Raw genomic sequence first — 15,049 nt, 5'->3', positions numbered from 1 at the left:
ATAGTCCCAACCAAGTTGGCATGGTCTTTAGATTGTTGTTTGGCCAGCTTCTGGAAGCAACGATCTTCGGTGTGACCAAGCTTTCCACAGTAAGTGCACTTGAAAGGTTTGAAGTTACCTTTCCCTTTCGGAAACCTCCCTTTAGAAAATAGTGCATTGGCGTCAGGAGTATCAATATGCCTTCTTTCATGATCAAGAAGCATAGCAACCATGTCATGGTAGCTCATGCTTGCCACTCTTAATGCTGGTATAATCTCCCGATACTTAGGAATTTCTTCAATGCTCGTGAGGAGCACCGCGACTTGGTCTTCATCCCCAACTGGGGCCTTCAACGCAGCAAGTTGAGTGATGAGAGACTCCATATGATTCAGATGAGCGAGAAGAGAGTCCTCATGCTTCATCTGGAGTTTGAAGAATTCTTGACGGAGGAAGACCTTAGAATTGATTACCTTATTGCCAAAGAGACCTTCAAACTTCTCCCATAATTCTTAAGCAGTGGAATCAAAGTCAAGATGATGAATAACTTCATCACCCAAACCCAAACCAATGAGAGAAAGGGCTTTGTCGTTTAAATTCTCCCAGTGTAGAATTTTCTTCTCATCCGATTGTGGCTTTTTATCCTTGCCACAAACAACATTCCACACCCCGTCTTTCATAAGGATAAGACGCAACTTTGTTTGCCATGTCGGAAAGTTCTTACCAGTGAACTTTTCAATGAAGGCACTTGTTTTCGAGGACTCCATGGCAATCAACTTGCAAGTAGCAAATTCAGAGGTGGAACCTTGTGAACGTCAATACCTCGAGTAGGAAATGAAGCAGGTAGTTGGAGTAGATGAAGCAGGGCAGCGGCCTGTTGAAGATAAAGCAGGGCAGTGGCTTCATAAATTCGTGGGCAGCTCCATCATCACGAACAGATCAGCATCAATTCAGGACAGCAATGTGGGGCAGCTCCTGCATTGTCTCGAACAGAAAATTATGGGCAGCAGCTGGGCAGAGTGGCGGCCTGAACAGGAGCGGCAGCAACAAACGGCTTGTTGCAGAAATTCGTGGACAGCAGCAATGGCCTGTTGGAGAAGACGCGCAGGAATGTGGCGGCCTGGATTCAGGGCAGAATCGGGGCAGAATATGGCGGGCAAATCTGCAGCAATAGAGGCGGCCTGATGGAGCAAAACGTGGACAGCAGCAGCGGCCTGTAGAAGAGACAGGAGCGGCTTGCAGGGCAGCAACGTTGGGGCAGATGGTGGGCAGCAATTGGAGCAAACGTGGAGCAGAAATCGGGGCAGCCACTTGGAGAAGACGGGCAGCAGGTAGTAGAGGTCTTCAAGATGGAGGAGAGCATACTCTCTTGCACTTAGAGAAAGAGAGAGAGGGCATGGCTTCTCTTTTTGGCCTCCCTCTCCTCAATCTCTAGGAGCAAAGGAGCAGTGGCTCTGATACCACATGAAGGCACAGGAACGGAACGGAATGGAAATGAAATGACAATACAAGTGCAAAACAATGATAACCAAGAGTACTCACATGTAGACCAAGAGAGCTTGATGTTGATTGATTGTCTAAGACTAGAAAGTACAATGCCTTTATAGGATAGGCACACACACTCTAAGTGTCACATGTATATGGGATAAATCCCAATATGCCACATGGCACTTACACAAAGACTAGACAGAAAACTCACTTTAGACACACTAGAACACTCACTTTGACTTCATGTTCTAACATTAATGAGGGATTAATGAGAGGTAAGGACCATCGAGTCAAAATACAAGCATAGTTTGTAAAGCCATTGTTCAAGTGTATGCTTATTGCATTGTCCTCCATAGGACTCGGGGGGTTTTCTTTCCGGTTTCTTTGTTTTCCTAGCTTGCAAAAGGGGATAGAGTCTTACGATCGTCACCTTCTACCTCGGGAGGAATGTTATCCTCATTGTTTAGTATTTTGTTGTTGTAGTGTTGACTACTAGTACAGAACTCGTATGGGAATGGGGATCTGTCTGCAATTGTTGGATCTGAGAAGCTAGTGTGGCCATGGACCCTTGAATTTGCTGGAACTCCTGTTGCATGTGCTGTAAAGGTCACTGCCAGTCGGCTAAAGCCGGACTACCAGGCTGGTCGTTTGGTCCTCCATAGTACTAGGGTGTGATGAAGAATCTGAAAGTTGAGGCTCCGAGGGTTGTGGTTGCTGACACCTTTGGGCCCTAGTGAGAACCATCGGCAAGAGGGTGGAACAAAGGCATACTGTGAACTGAAAAGGTTAGGTCACGAGCTAGGGAGAACACCCTGTATCGGGAGGAAGATCACTGGAACGGAGAGCATTGGGACTAGTTGTTGCTGGTGAAGACGGAGTAGAGGGCATTTTTATTTTTTGTACACCCATAGATCTCAATTTGCGCACCCGAAGTGTGTTGTGCCTGTATGATGAATTTCTTCGTTTCTTGCAGGTAAAAATGCCACATCGTGTATCATAAAGGCACCCAAAGATTTCCCAGTAAAGTTTGGCCTGAAAGGATCTGAAGAAAGCGCTCTGTGGTCATGCATGCGCTGGAGCTCCCCCCCTTGCTACGCCTGCTTGCCATTGCTTCGGCCCCTTCCCCCCCTACTCGCCCTTCCCTGCTAGCCCCACCCCCCCCCACCCCGCATGGCAGTTCTCTGTCACCCCCGCTTTTCTTCCCTGTTCACTAGGCCCTCCCCTCGCTGCTCTATCTACCTGCGTCCCCTCCAGTTTGCCTATTTTAAACCTGCCCCAGCCCCCCCTTTCTGTCGGCTACACTCAACCTGCACTCCCTCCCCCGTCAGCGCTACCCTACCCTCCCCTTGCATTGCCTCCCGCCTCTCTTCGCTACCCCCTGCCTTCGCCCTCTTTAGCCCCTCTCTAGCCTCTCCTTGCTCCCCCCTACTCACTCTCCTCCATAGCCGCCCCATTCATCTTCTTTCCACAACGTCTTCAGTTTGGGCACTTCGTTCGGCAAGTCTCGGCATTTTTGGTCTTCACCCTCAGGAGGACTCCATGGCAGCCACTCCGTCAACCCCGACCGAGGTTGTCGTTACTTGCTTATCTTTTTCTGAAGCGGACCTTCAACTCCTTGCTTACGACTGTTGCATCATTAGAGGCCTCCACTCTAGTATGCAAGATTCTTGCAGGGGCAACTCTACGGTTTGTTATTTCCTGAAGGCAATTCCATGCAGTCTTTTCTCATGAAGGCCAAGGTTATCCACATGACCAGTTACTGGCTATGGGTGCTGCTTTGTCCTCTTCTCAGCTGGCTGCTCTTATCCTCACCAAGCTTACTCCGGACTATGATGTGATTTCTTGATCTTTGCGGTGCCAGGTCACATCCACTCAATTGGATTTTGATGATCTTAGCTCCCTACTTTTGGAGGAGGAGTCCGTTCTCATCTCACATGGTAAGTTGAAGGTGTCAGTCAACAGTTCTGACCAAGAACTTTCCTCAGTTCAGAAGAAAGGTCAGAGTCGCTGCTTCTCTTGCGGGAAGAGAGGACATCTGTCCAAGGATTGCTTGTCCAAGAAGAAGGACAAGACCAAGGGCAAGGCTTCATCTCAAAGAAAAGGAAAAGACACGACACAGGATAGTGATTCAGATTCTAGTACCACTTCTAGGGCTCCCAGGGCACTTCCAGCTCAGGAGACCCCAGATGGTGTGCTTCTCTAGTACACATGCAATTTCCCCCCATGTGTTTCCAGCCAGAAGAGGCTTGTGGGCGGGAGAGGGGACTGATTACAGCTCCACCTACTAATGCATGGGGACCATGATTTGGAATTCCAAGCATTAGACATTTGGCAGGACATGGTTATCTTTGGTACAGCAAAGATTATGAATTGGATCTGTTCCAAAGTTCATTGTTCAAGGCTTTTGGGACGTGATGTGTTCCGTCCATTGTTGGGGATTATGGGCACGGTGTGTCCAGCAACTCATCATCTATTTTTGGAGTTCACTTCACACTTGCGTAGGAATTTGTGGCCAAGCAAAGTTCCTTGCTGTTCGTGGTGGCATCTTGTTTCGAAGAAACAAGTTGGTGGGTGCTCTCTCCGAGGTGATTCCAGTATTCGCGGTGCTGGAAGGTCCATGGTTGCATCTTCATCGACTTATCTTCTTCCGACTCTTGCACACTATGAGCTGCAGAGGGGGTGTTAGAATTGTGCATCTCAGTGTTCGGGGGCTTCTACCATTTATCTGGCATTTTATTGTATTTCTCCTATTTATTTGTCCTGTGAGCAGTCGGCCAGCCCTAGAGGCAGTCGGCCAACTCACTAATGCACTATATAAGGAGTTTCCCATTATTCACTCCTTCAACCAATTCCCTTGCACATAGTTCAACACTCAGTTGCTGGCCATTGCCATTGTAAAGCTTTACTGCTGTTATAAAAGGTGATCTTGTCCAACTCTCTCATTCTACTTTGCACTCTCTCATATGTTTACTATTTATGCTTCCGCCTGTGCTTTCTCCTTCAACAAGACCTTGTGAACCCTTGAGATGGCAGACTTGCTTGAGATGGCTGAGAAGCACGTGAAGATCCCAACACTCCCCACGTTCCCGGTGGACCAACAGTTGGATGGGAACAACTACGGCATATGGAAGGTAATGATGGAGTCCGTTTTGGAGTCTTATGACTTGGCTGATTTCATTGTTGTTGGTGTTCCACGGCTGGAGTTGGAAGACGGGGAGTTACCCTCTATACGGAAGGAACGGGAGGCTCAAGCACAGTTATGGGATCGTGTCAATGCCCGCGTCCGTTCTTTCATCTTCCTAAATTGCACACCATAGGTGATCAATCACATAAAGCATATGACACTGGCCAGAGGGATTTGGCAACATTTGGCTTCTCTGTACAACAAGGTATCACCCATGAAGGTTCAGATGCGGGTGATGAATCTTGCAAAGTCGTCGACGATGCGGGAGCACATCAACAAGTTGCAAGCTCTTCAATAGGAGGTTCTCCAGGCAGGGAGAGAGATATCGTCAGAGGATATGGCCAGCACATTGTTGTCCCATTTGCCCTCTCAGTACTCAGCATTTTACTCCTCTTTGATCACCAGTGTGGCAGGCTCAGCACGCACCATCACGTGGGAGGAGCTTGTGCCGATGGTCTTGGACCAAGAAGAGCGATTTACGAACCCTCCACAGGGCGGAGGTTCTGAGGCCTTGACTGGACAACGGTCGAAAGGTTGTAACAACAACAAGGGCAAAGGGAAGTCTTCGTCAGAGAAGTCTTCTGAGAAGAAGCCCGATTCAGACCGTGAGAAATTGAAGGCCGAGCGGACCTGTAATGATTGTGGCAAGAAAGGCCACTATTGGAGAAAGTATCCCAAGTGGAATAACGGGAAGAGTGCTGATTCTTCAGCTTCAGCTGCAAAGACTCCAGCCTTTGTGCACTTGGAGATTTTGGACACATATGCTTCATCTTCTTCGAGCGAGGAGGCAGTTGGCTTCACAGCCAGGGATACTCCGGAGTGGATTCTTGATAGTGGTGCTTCCAGGCACATGACTCCTTCACGTGAGTTCTTACAGGATCTTAAACAACGGTCAGGTCACATTTTCATTGGCGACAATTCCACTATATTGATTCATAGTGAGGGCAGGATGGAGGTCATTTCCGATGGGCAGAGGGGGGAAGCATTCCTCTCATGTTCTTTATGTCCCCGCACTTGGTTTTCATCTATTGTCAGTGCATGAGGTTTGCAAGACTGGTGGAGTTTGAGGAGCATTCGGTTGCTCTACAGGACAGAGAAACAGGCCAGGTTGTTTGGGAAGGCGGAGTGGAGAACAGTATATACAAACTCTCAGCACTCTCCTCTCTTACAGGCTCTCAAATTGGTGACTTGTGGCACTTTCGATTTGGCCACTTGAATGTGGATGCACTGCAGCAAGCTTTCCGGGACCAAATGGTGGTTGGCTAGCTAGATGTTGGCAGCAGGCAGGGACGCTGTAGTTCTTGCATTCGTGGTAAGCAGCACGGGGAATCTTTTCCGAAGCAGGCTTCCTGGCGGGCTTCGAAACCTTTGGAGTTGGTACACACTCACCTGTGTGGACCTATGCAGACACCATCCTTGGGAGGTTCTTTGTATTTATGCTACTTGTTAATGATTGTAGCAGATTCACTTGGGTTTATTTCCTTTCCCAGAAGGACCAAGCCTTTGCTCGGTTCAAGGAGTGGCATGTGATGGTGGAGAAAGAGTCTGGCTTGCAGATAAAGACGCTTCGGGCTGACAAAGGAGGAGAGTTTTCTTCCAATGCATTTGTGTGGAACATGGCATCAAGTGGGAGCTGGCCAATACAGGTTCGCCTTCAAAGAATGGAGTAGTTGAGCGTAAGAACCGGACTGTGGTGGAGATGGCGAGGACGATGTTGGAGCATCGTGATCTTCCTTGCCCACTTTGGGGAGAGGCTATGAAAACGGCTGTCCATATCCTCAACCGATCTCCGACAACTTCAGTACCGAACATGACTCCCTTTGAGGCTTATTTTGGCAAGAAACCAAATGTCTCCCATTTTCGTGTGTTTGGGAGTGATGCGTATGTTCACATTCCAAAGAAGCATAGGGGGAAGCTTGGCTCAAAGTCCCACAAGCTTGTTTTTGTGGGATATAACTCTCTTTCCAAAGGATACAGGGTGTATGACCCGGAGCGAAACGAGGTTGTCATCAGCAGAGAGGTGGTTTTTGATGAGCATGTTCTAGCATCCATTGTTGATGAGCCGCCACTTCTTGGAGACCCAGACGAGTCTGATGATGATTCCCAGTTGATTGTTCCAACTGGACAGCCTCAGTCAGTTGAGGAGGTTGAGCCCGCGGCTGGAGATGAGCCCCTGCAGCAGCAGCAAGAGGCTCCGCGTTCTGTTCAAGTACCCAGGTGGTTGTTAGACACCCTTCAGGGATCAGGTGTTACGGAGCTTCCCTCCGAGTGGACCTCAGAGGACGGACCTCGACGATCGCATAGAGTTCGTGACAAAATTCATTCAGCGAAGCTCTTACAGGTGAACTATGCTTCGATGTCTCGTATCATGCGGGACAAAGAGCCCACTTCCGTAAAGGAAGCCCTTTCACAGGATACTTGGAGGAAAGCCATGCAGGTGGAACTGGATGCCATAGAGAAGAATAAAACGTGGGAGTTGGTTCCGAGGCCGTCAAAACAGTCAGTCATTGGTGTCAAGTGGGTCTTTAAGACCCCAAGTATACGTCAGATGGGTCGGTGGACAAACACAAGGCCAGACTTGTGGCTAAGGGTTATGCTCAACGGCCTGGCATCGACTATGAGGATACCTTTGCACCCACAGCGAGGAAGACCACGATTCGGACCGTTCTTGCCCTTGCTTCTTCTCAGCGGTGGCCCGTATATTAGATGGATGTAAAATCCGTGTTCCTTAATGGTGACCTGCAGGAGGAGGTGTATGTTGAGCAACCTCCAGGCTTTGAGGTTCCAGGATCAAAGGGAATGGTTTACAGGTTGCAAAAGGCCTTGTATGGTCTTAAGCAGGCTCCCAGGGCTTGAAATCAGAGGATTGATTCCTTCTTTCTACAGATTGGATTTCAGAGATCAATTGTGGATCCTAACTTGTATCTCTTTTAGGAACGCGGCATGGTCACGTTAATCATCCTTTATGTGGATGACCTCATTCTCACTAGCGGTCATGTGGAGCACATTGTAGTGACGAAGGCTACCTTGTCAAAGGAGTTTGAGATAACCGATTTAGGCTTACTCCACTTCTTCTTGGGATTGGAGATCTGGCAGACCCAAAGGGGGGTTCTTTGTCTCTCAGCAGCGGTATGTCCATGAGTTGCTTGAGGCCTTTGGGATGGAGAACTACAAGCCTATCATGTCACCGATGGACCCAAACACAAAGCTTACAGTCAATGATCCTTGTGAGCCAGTTGATGCCTCTATGTACCGGAAGCTGGTTGGTTCATTGATCTCGTTGCTAAACACCAAATTGGACTTGAGCTTTCCTGTGGGGCTGTTGAGCTCGCTCATGCAGACGCCTTTGAAGTCTCATTGGGACGCAAAATTGCAGATCTTGCAGTATCTGCAAGGTACAAAGGATCTTGGACTCTTCTACGACACTGGAGGTGAAACGAAGGACCGAGTTCGACTCCAAGGATGGAGTGCCTCAGATTGGGGAGGAGATCCAGACACGAGGAGATCTACATCAAGCTACAGTTGTACCCTCGGCTCAAGAGCTGTTTCATGGAGCAGCAAGAGGCAACCGACTATTGCCTTGTCATCTACAGAGGCAGAGCGCTGGACTGCTTGTGGTGCTGCTTGCGAGGTTGTGTGGCTGCGGAGGTTGCTTAGCGAGATTGGGTTTCCAAAAAAGGAGCCCACGGCCATCTAGTGCGATAACTAGAGCTGTATCGCTATTGCTCGGAACCCGGTCTTCCATGCCCGGACCAAGCACATAGAGATACAATCTCACTTTGTTTGTGAGAAGATCTTGGCTGGTGACATCTTGCTTCTTTATTGTTCGACAGAGGACAATGCGGACCTCTTCACGAAGTCTCTACCTCAGGCTATGCTCTAGCAACACTCCAACTCACTGGGGTTGGTTCCACATCCAGGAGCTGAGAGGGGTGTTAGCAGTCATCTCCTATCTATACACTACACTAGGACCTCTGTTGTGGGTGTGCCCGCCTGTTTTTAGTGTTTCCCCATTATTCCTCACTCTCCATGTATTTTCCCATTTTTCCCTGAGGTGTGGAGGGTTGTTGGCTGACTTCTGTTGTTGGCCAACTGTAGATGTGCTACCCGACTTGATCAGGTGTCCTAGCCAACTGGCTCATTTGCTAGTCATGAGCTTTTGTTGTTGTCGGCCTGTTTTAAACTAGCCGACCAGGAGCCTGGGGCCATATAAAATGGCCCCTTGCCCCCCCCCCCCCCCCCCCCACTCCCCACGTGTGTATCCGGGATTTTCTTGAGTGTATATAGCAGAGTTACACAGCTTTTCTCTCTCTCTATCATCTGCGTTTTCTGCTCTCTACAGTAGTTGTCTTCATTTCCACTATGCATTCTAACACCCCCCCCCCCAACAGTTGCCTTGGCCCTCGCACGGGCAACCAAGATTCCATCCCTTCGCATCTGTGTTGCCTCGCAGGAATCAGTGCCTTATGCTACATCGATTCCATGCCTTCGGGGTGACCCCATCCTTCAGCGAGTGGAGTACTCAGGCCTTCCGGGCCCATGCTTCATTTGCAGGCAAATGGGACACCTAGCTAGAGCATGCCCTCGGCGCCAATCCAGGAGACCGCCTCCCGTAGTTCCCTCCCCATTTCCTGTTCACATCCTCACCAGGGGGTAGAGAGGGAGACAGGTTCTCACGCAGTAGAGCACCAGGTCCCAACCATGGACGACCCAGTTGCCAGAGAGTGGCAGACCGTTGGCCCGCGCCTGGGCCGTCAGCAGCGACCACCAAAGTTGAGCGCCGTTGCCGCGTGCTCCAGGAGGCTAGTAGAGTACAGGAGGATTCGATTCTGTCAGAGAACCGTTCCAAGCATTTATCACACAGCCGGCGAGTTTTGTTCGCCGCCTAATTCATCAGTTTTCACCATTGCTGCTTCCCTGGTGAGGGCTCTCCCGCCAGAGTCCCCAAGTGGGCCCGCCAAGATCTTGGGGCTGCCTGTCGATTATAGTTTCTTCCGCTGCCTTCCAGCGGAAGGGACAATTATATACCTTCATAAGGTCAGAAAGATCTGAACTTGTGAATTGAGAGATTTGAGAAAGAAATAATAGTGAAGAAGGACAAAGACAAAAACAAAGCATTTGAACAATCAAAAATAAATAAACTAACAAACCTAGCTACTAAGGAGAGGAAATCAAAAGATAATATCAAACGAAGACTTTTAATTAAGACATTAACTTTTTTAAAAAAACAAACAAACAAACCAAAAAAAAAAACAAGAAAACAAGAAAACAAAACAAAACAATTACATGAATGAAAGAAACTTTAAAAAATAAAAAATAAAAAACACACACAAAAGTATACACACACTTGTTCTTAATAAGAACTTAAACCTTTTGAGCTGAGATACTATACAACAACACAGAATAGCAAAACAAAGAACTGTAAACTCTAGACCTAAATAACTTAAGAGCCAGAACCAAACATTAAGCTAAACTTTATAAAAGACTTGGACTCAAAAGTGCAACCATTAACTCCAATGTCTGTCTGAACATGAAGTATAGGTTCATCAACTCTATCATGCATAGTGTTGACAATAAGCTATGACATCCCTACTCATGTCATCAGTGCCCAAGAGTAGGTGCAAGCTTGTATAAGGTTAGTCCAAAAGAACATGCTTTATAAAACCAACGAACTGAGTTTCTATCACTCTCCAGAGGTGATGAGCACTCAAAGTCTGCTCTAAGGTATAACAACAAAGAATCACAAAACATAGGAAAGAACAAAACTAAGTCTATATTAAGCTAGAGCGAGAAAGAATTACAAAAAGACTAAACAAGGCCTACTCTAAGTTAAAACAACAAACCCTACTCTAAGCTAGAAAAAGCCACTTTTACAAAAGGCCTACTCTAGTAGCCCCCATTCGGATATGTGGTTTTTTACCATTCCACACCCTTTACACTAGAGAACAGCGTGATGATCTTCTCTTTCCCTTTGGGTGCAACCCCGGGGAAGGAATGGGACTCGGAGTTGGTGGGTGCCACCATCCATGGACAGGCAGTTGAGCTTTCCCACCATCTTCACGACCTTCGCATCACCGACGTACTCACCCATCTATGGCCATTGGCTAGGATGGAGCTAGGAGGCTCAGGCCATAGAGACCAGGACGGGGAGATGGTGGCCTCTAGCCTGGAGGTGCTGCTTTTTGAGTTCTGGCATTTTTCAGTCGCAGTACCTCTCCCCCCTTCTTACAAATACCTCCATTGTGATTGATGGAGTTCGGAGTATGCATACTCTCGCGCTCATACAGAGTGGCGTCACATGGAGGACTGGATCCACGCCCACTTGGCGCGCCTTCGTGCCAGGACAGATTGTCATTATTCCCCGTTAAACCCTCGCCCAAGACTCTTCAAGTGGAGGGCAGCTCCGATAGTTCCACCTCCCACAGAGATTGATATGCGGATAGGCTCATGGAACATTCAGGGTTTAGGAGGGCCTCAGGGCTTTCAGAGACGAGGCATCCTTAGATGGCCAAGGTGGCCAAGGAGATATCCTATTGGCTATGGATTTGGGAGTGCCGACACCTCACACGCCTCCCGGGTGAGTGGACTTGGCATGATCCCGCTGATTGGGAGGAGACTCTGGATGCCCACTTTCTTGCATATTCAGCACAGCTAAGCCGTAGGATCTAGATGCCAAAGATTAATGGCACCCCGACAACGGTAGCACATTGGCAATCACAAGGCCTCTCACTGCATTTCCTCTCAGATTTTTCGAAGAGGCTTCGGGACAATATCTGGCCTAGAAAGATCACCCTCCTTCTTTGGTTGATGGCACACACGAGCTTGGTGGTTGGCACTTGGCTGGAAGTTGGAGGTCGGCCAGCAGCTTGCCTAAGGTGCAGCCACCCTCAGGAATCTCAACGACATTGTCTTTGGGATTGCCCGAAAGCTCAGCAAGTTTGGCGGCGGATTCTTCGCATATTCCAATGGATAGGGCCTTGACCCGGATCATTACATGGGGCACTGTCGCTTCGGCCACAGAGGCTAAGGTGGTCAGGGCTTACGAGGAGGATGTTGGGGGGCTAGCCCTTCAAGTCTCTCACCTCCGCATTTCGACAGTACCAGTCACAGTCCCATCTACAGACCACTGGCAACCAGGCTCATGCCAAAGATGGGAGATTCGTAGTAGCATTGCAGCCTGGCACATATGGCGAGCTAGATGCAGTGAAGCCATTGAGGGTACAAACACTCTGCCTGCAGAGTCTATCAGGAGCATTTGGCTCTACATCATACATACCCTCCACGGTCAATGGGGGAAGTTGCAGGGTGGTTCTGACCACATGCGGAAGCGGCGGGAAGCTTTCTTGAGGCTTTGGCGACCTGCCTCTTTTCTCACGAATAGAGGTGGTGACCACACTTGGCATTACAGACCACCTATGTGGTTGTTCCCCCCTCCCCTCCCCCTGTATGAGATAGCCTTCTCCTCATAGAGTGGCCAGCCGGAGGAGAAGTGTCTCTTTCCCCTCTTTTGATTACTTGATCCCCGCGTTGTGCATGAGGCGAGTTTGTATCTAGCCCTTCGTGGTTGTATTTAGCCCTTCGTGGCTGGTTTTTTCAGTAACTAATAGAAGGATCTTTTTCCTTTTAAGAAAAAAGGCACCCAATGAGAATATTGGGATGAGCACACCTGATTAAATTTGTTGTATGGAAGCAGGAGCAACCATCAAAAGAAGGCTCAACTAATGAACCCATGCTCCACGAACACACCATTGGCTGTGCCAAGAGAAACACCATGTTCAGGGTTGAGGAACACACATGCCGGAGAGTGGCCACTAGTTGGTTGAATGTGAAACACACAGAGCATCCAGAAAAAGTGAAACTTCCGACAGAGGGAAGGCAGCTGATGACGAATTCTTTTTGCTTTTTGTTCTCTTTCACTAAATTTCGCTGTGGCCGTTTTTTTAAAAAAATAAATAAATGGGTTGCCTTGTACTAAGGTGTAAAAGCCTTGGCTTATGTCATAAGGCTAAAAGCCTTGCATGGGTTCCTTCCGGGGCTGTCCACCTGTATGAGGCATCAATTGGGGCATTTTACCCTCTCCCTTGCTGAATCGTCACATTGGAAGAGTCGTCCCCCTTTTTTGCACGACTGTTGAAGTTATACAAAACATTACACAGAAGTGTTTAAAAACATTTGCCTAGTAAACTAAAAGCTTCCCATCGTTTTTTTTTGTTGTGAAGAAGGCTTATTGCATATTTGGGGGAAATCACAAATCAAGCAAAATTGGGTAAAGGGGGCAAAAATGGCAAGGACATTCTCTCCCTTTCTTCCATACAACCCTTGATAAGGTTGATTTTAGGGTCAGGGCAGGCTGATTTTTAGGGTTAGGGTTTGGTTGCGGCATACTATAGGTTGGAGCTTGTTTGCTCTGTTAAGCTTTTAGCTTAATTAAACCTAATTAAATATCTTAATAGAACCAACCAAGCCAAGAAAGAGCGAACTATGAGCCCCCCTACCTCCACCCAGCCTTGTCCTTCTTCGCGCTGTGCCTCTCCCCCCCACTGCCCACCGTTGTCCCCTTCCTCCTCGCCTGCACGCTTGCCCCCTTCCGCCTCCTGCCCATCCTCTAGCCCTGGTTCACGCCTCTCCCTCCTCCTCCCGCGGATTGCACCCCCCCCTCTCCCCCCTTTCCACCTCCTACCCGCCCTTTCTCCAACCCCGTCTTGCACCCTTGTTTTGGTGTTTTTCCCCTGTTCCTCTGCTCCCTCGCCTTTTCGTCCCTCCAGCAGGCCTCTCCACCCCTACTCCTTTTCCTTCGGTTGAGCCCCCCTCGTTTCATTCCCTTTAGTGCTTCCTCAAGGCAGGTTTTCAGCTTTCGGGCTTTTTTCCTTTTCAGCAAGTTTCGGCCTCTTCTGGCCTTCGAACCCCCAGGAGGATTCCATGGCAACCACTCCGTCATCCCTGACCGAGGCCTCCATCCCTTGCCCATCTTTTTCAAAAGCGGACCTACATCTCCTCACTTCGAGAGTCACATCTTTGGAAGCTTCCACCTTGGTATGCGAGATTATGGGTAGCTGCCCAGTGCGCGGACAGCCTAGGGACCTATTATTACAAGCAAGCCTGTTGGGCGTGCCTGGAAAGATCTCTGATATTCATCCCTTGGGGTGTGGCTACTACCAAGTTGAGTTCGATTCGCCTACAGCATTGGACAGTCATGCAGCTGATCCCCGTCAACAACTGCGTACCGACCAGGCCTTCTTTGCGAGGTGGCAACACAGCTTCAACCCAACATCCGCCGACCCTTTGGCTCACGTCTCAGGCTTTCCCGTGACAGTCTACTTTCGTGGTCTCAAGAAGGAATACCTTCCCCTCCTCCCGGTGATTGGTGGTACCATCGAGAGGGTGATGGAACACCCCCCCCCCCAACTGCTGCTTCGATTCTTGCTCAGACGGCCGGGATTCCATCCCTTCGTATCTGCATTGCCTCCCCTCATGTCCCTTCCTAGCCTTCAGGAGGACCTATTTCGCAGAGTTGAATACTCTAGCCTCCCAGGCCAATGCTTCATTTGCCGACAAATGGGACACCTCACTAGAGCTTGTCCTCATAGGTAGTCCAGGTGGACGCCTCCAGTGGTCTCCCTCGGGGCCCACTTCAGATCCTCCTCAGGGGGATGGGAAGGACACAGGCCCCCAGGTACCTGTCTGCCGGGACCCGACCTCTCAAAAGCCATATCAGCTCTAGCGCCACCCATGTGGTAAGCTCCTAATTGCATTTCCGTGAGATAACCACACCCCCCCCCCCTCTATTCCCCCCCATCGTATGGCAGGAAAGATTGGCACACCTCTGGAGTGGGTGCTCAAATCAGTGTCAACGTCAACTCAACCATTCCTCTTGATTGGCATACTCCCATAGCATCCCCTCCCAATCTGGTGTGGGTTTCCTCCTCCCAACACAGTATCCCTCCGGCGATCTTCGGCATCTAGAGAGGATCCCCCACCTGTCTTTCATAGTTGGCGACCAGGGCCAGCTACGTTTCGCCCTCTCGGAGGAGGACTATCCCTCCCACCCTCACCAGGTGAGTGTAGTTGGCTTCCATAATTGCAGGTGGCACATCAACCCCTCCCTTTCGAGGTTGCAGATGACCCAGCATGTCGCCTATGGGAGAACCGCCCCTTGCTGTACCCAAGAGAATGGTACTTGGCATCCCAGACATGGGGGCGACTCTACTATATGAGGAGGATGGTAACCGTCTCACCCTTCAGCTCACACTTTCGGATCTTTGCCATCCCTATGTCCTCAGTACTGGTGCCAGAATAGAGACCTCTAAGCCAAAGAAGAGAGCTCACAGAGCAATATTGCCACATGGCACATTTGGTGTGCCCGATGCAACAAGAAAAATAGGTGTATCCTTCATCCCGTCG

The 15,049-nt window shown here is 49.2% G+C and overlaps 1 protein-coding gene across 2 annotated transcripts in view; it reads right to left on the bottom strand.

Moving 5' to 3' along the window:
* Positions 1-15,049, bottom strand: part of LOC147619533 (GABA transporter 1-like) — a 34,744-nt gene that overhangs the window by 12,889 nt on the left and 6,806 nt on the right. The gene's annotated exons all lie outside the window — the stretch shown is intronic.

Source organism: Cibotium barometz, chromosome 33 (assembly GCF_041138505.1).
Source record: "Cibotium barometz isolate CiBa-2024 chromosome 33, ASM4113850v1, whole genome shotgun sequence".
Classification (NCBI taxonomy): Eukaryota; Viridiplantae; Streptophyta; class Polypodiopsida; order Cyatheales; family Cibotiaceae; genus Cibotium; species Cibotium barometz.
This window is presented reverse-complemented; position numbering and strand designations above follow the sequence as displayed.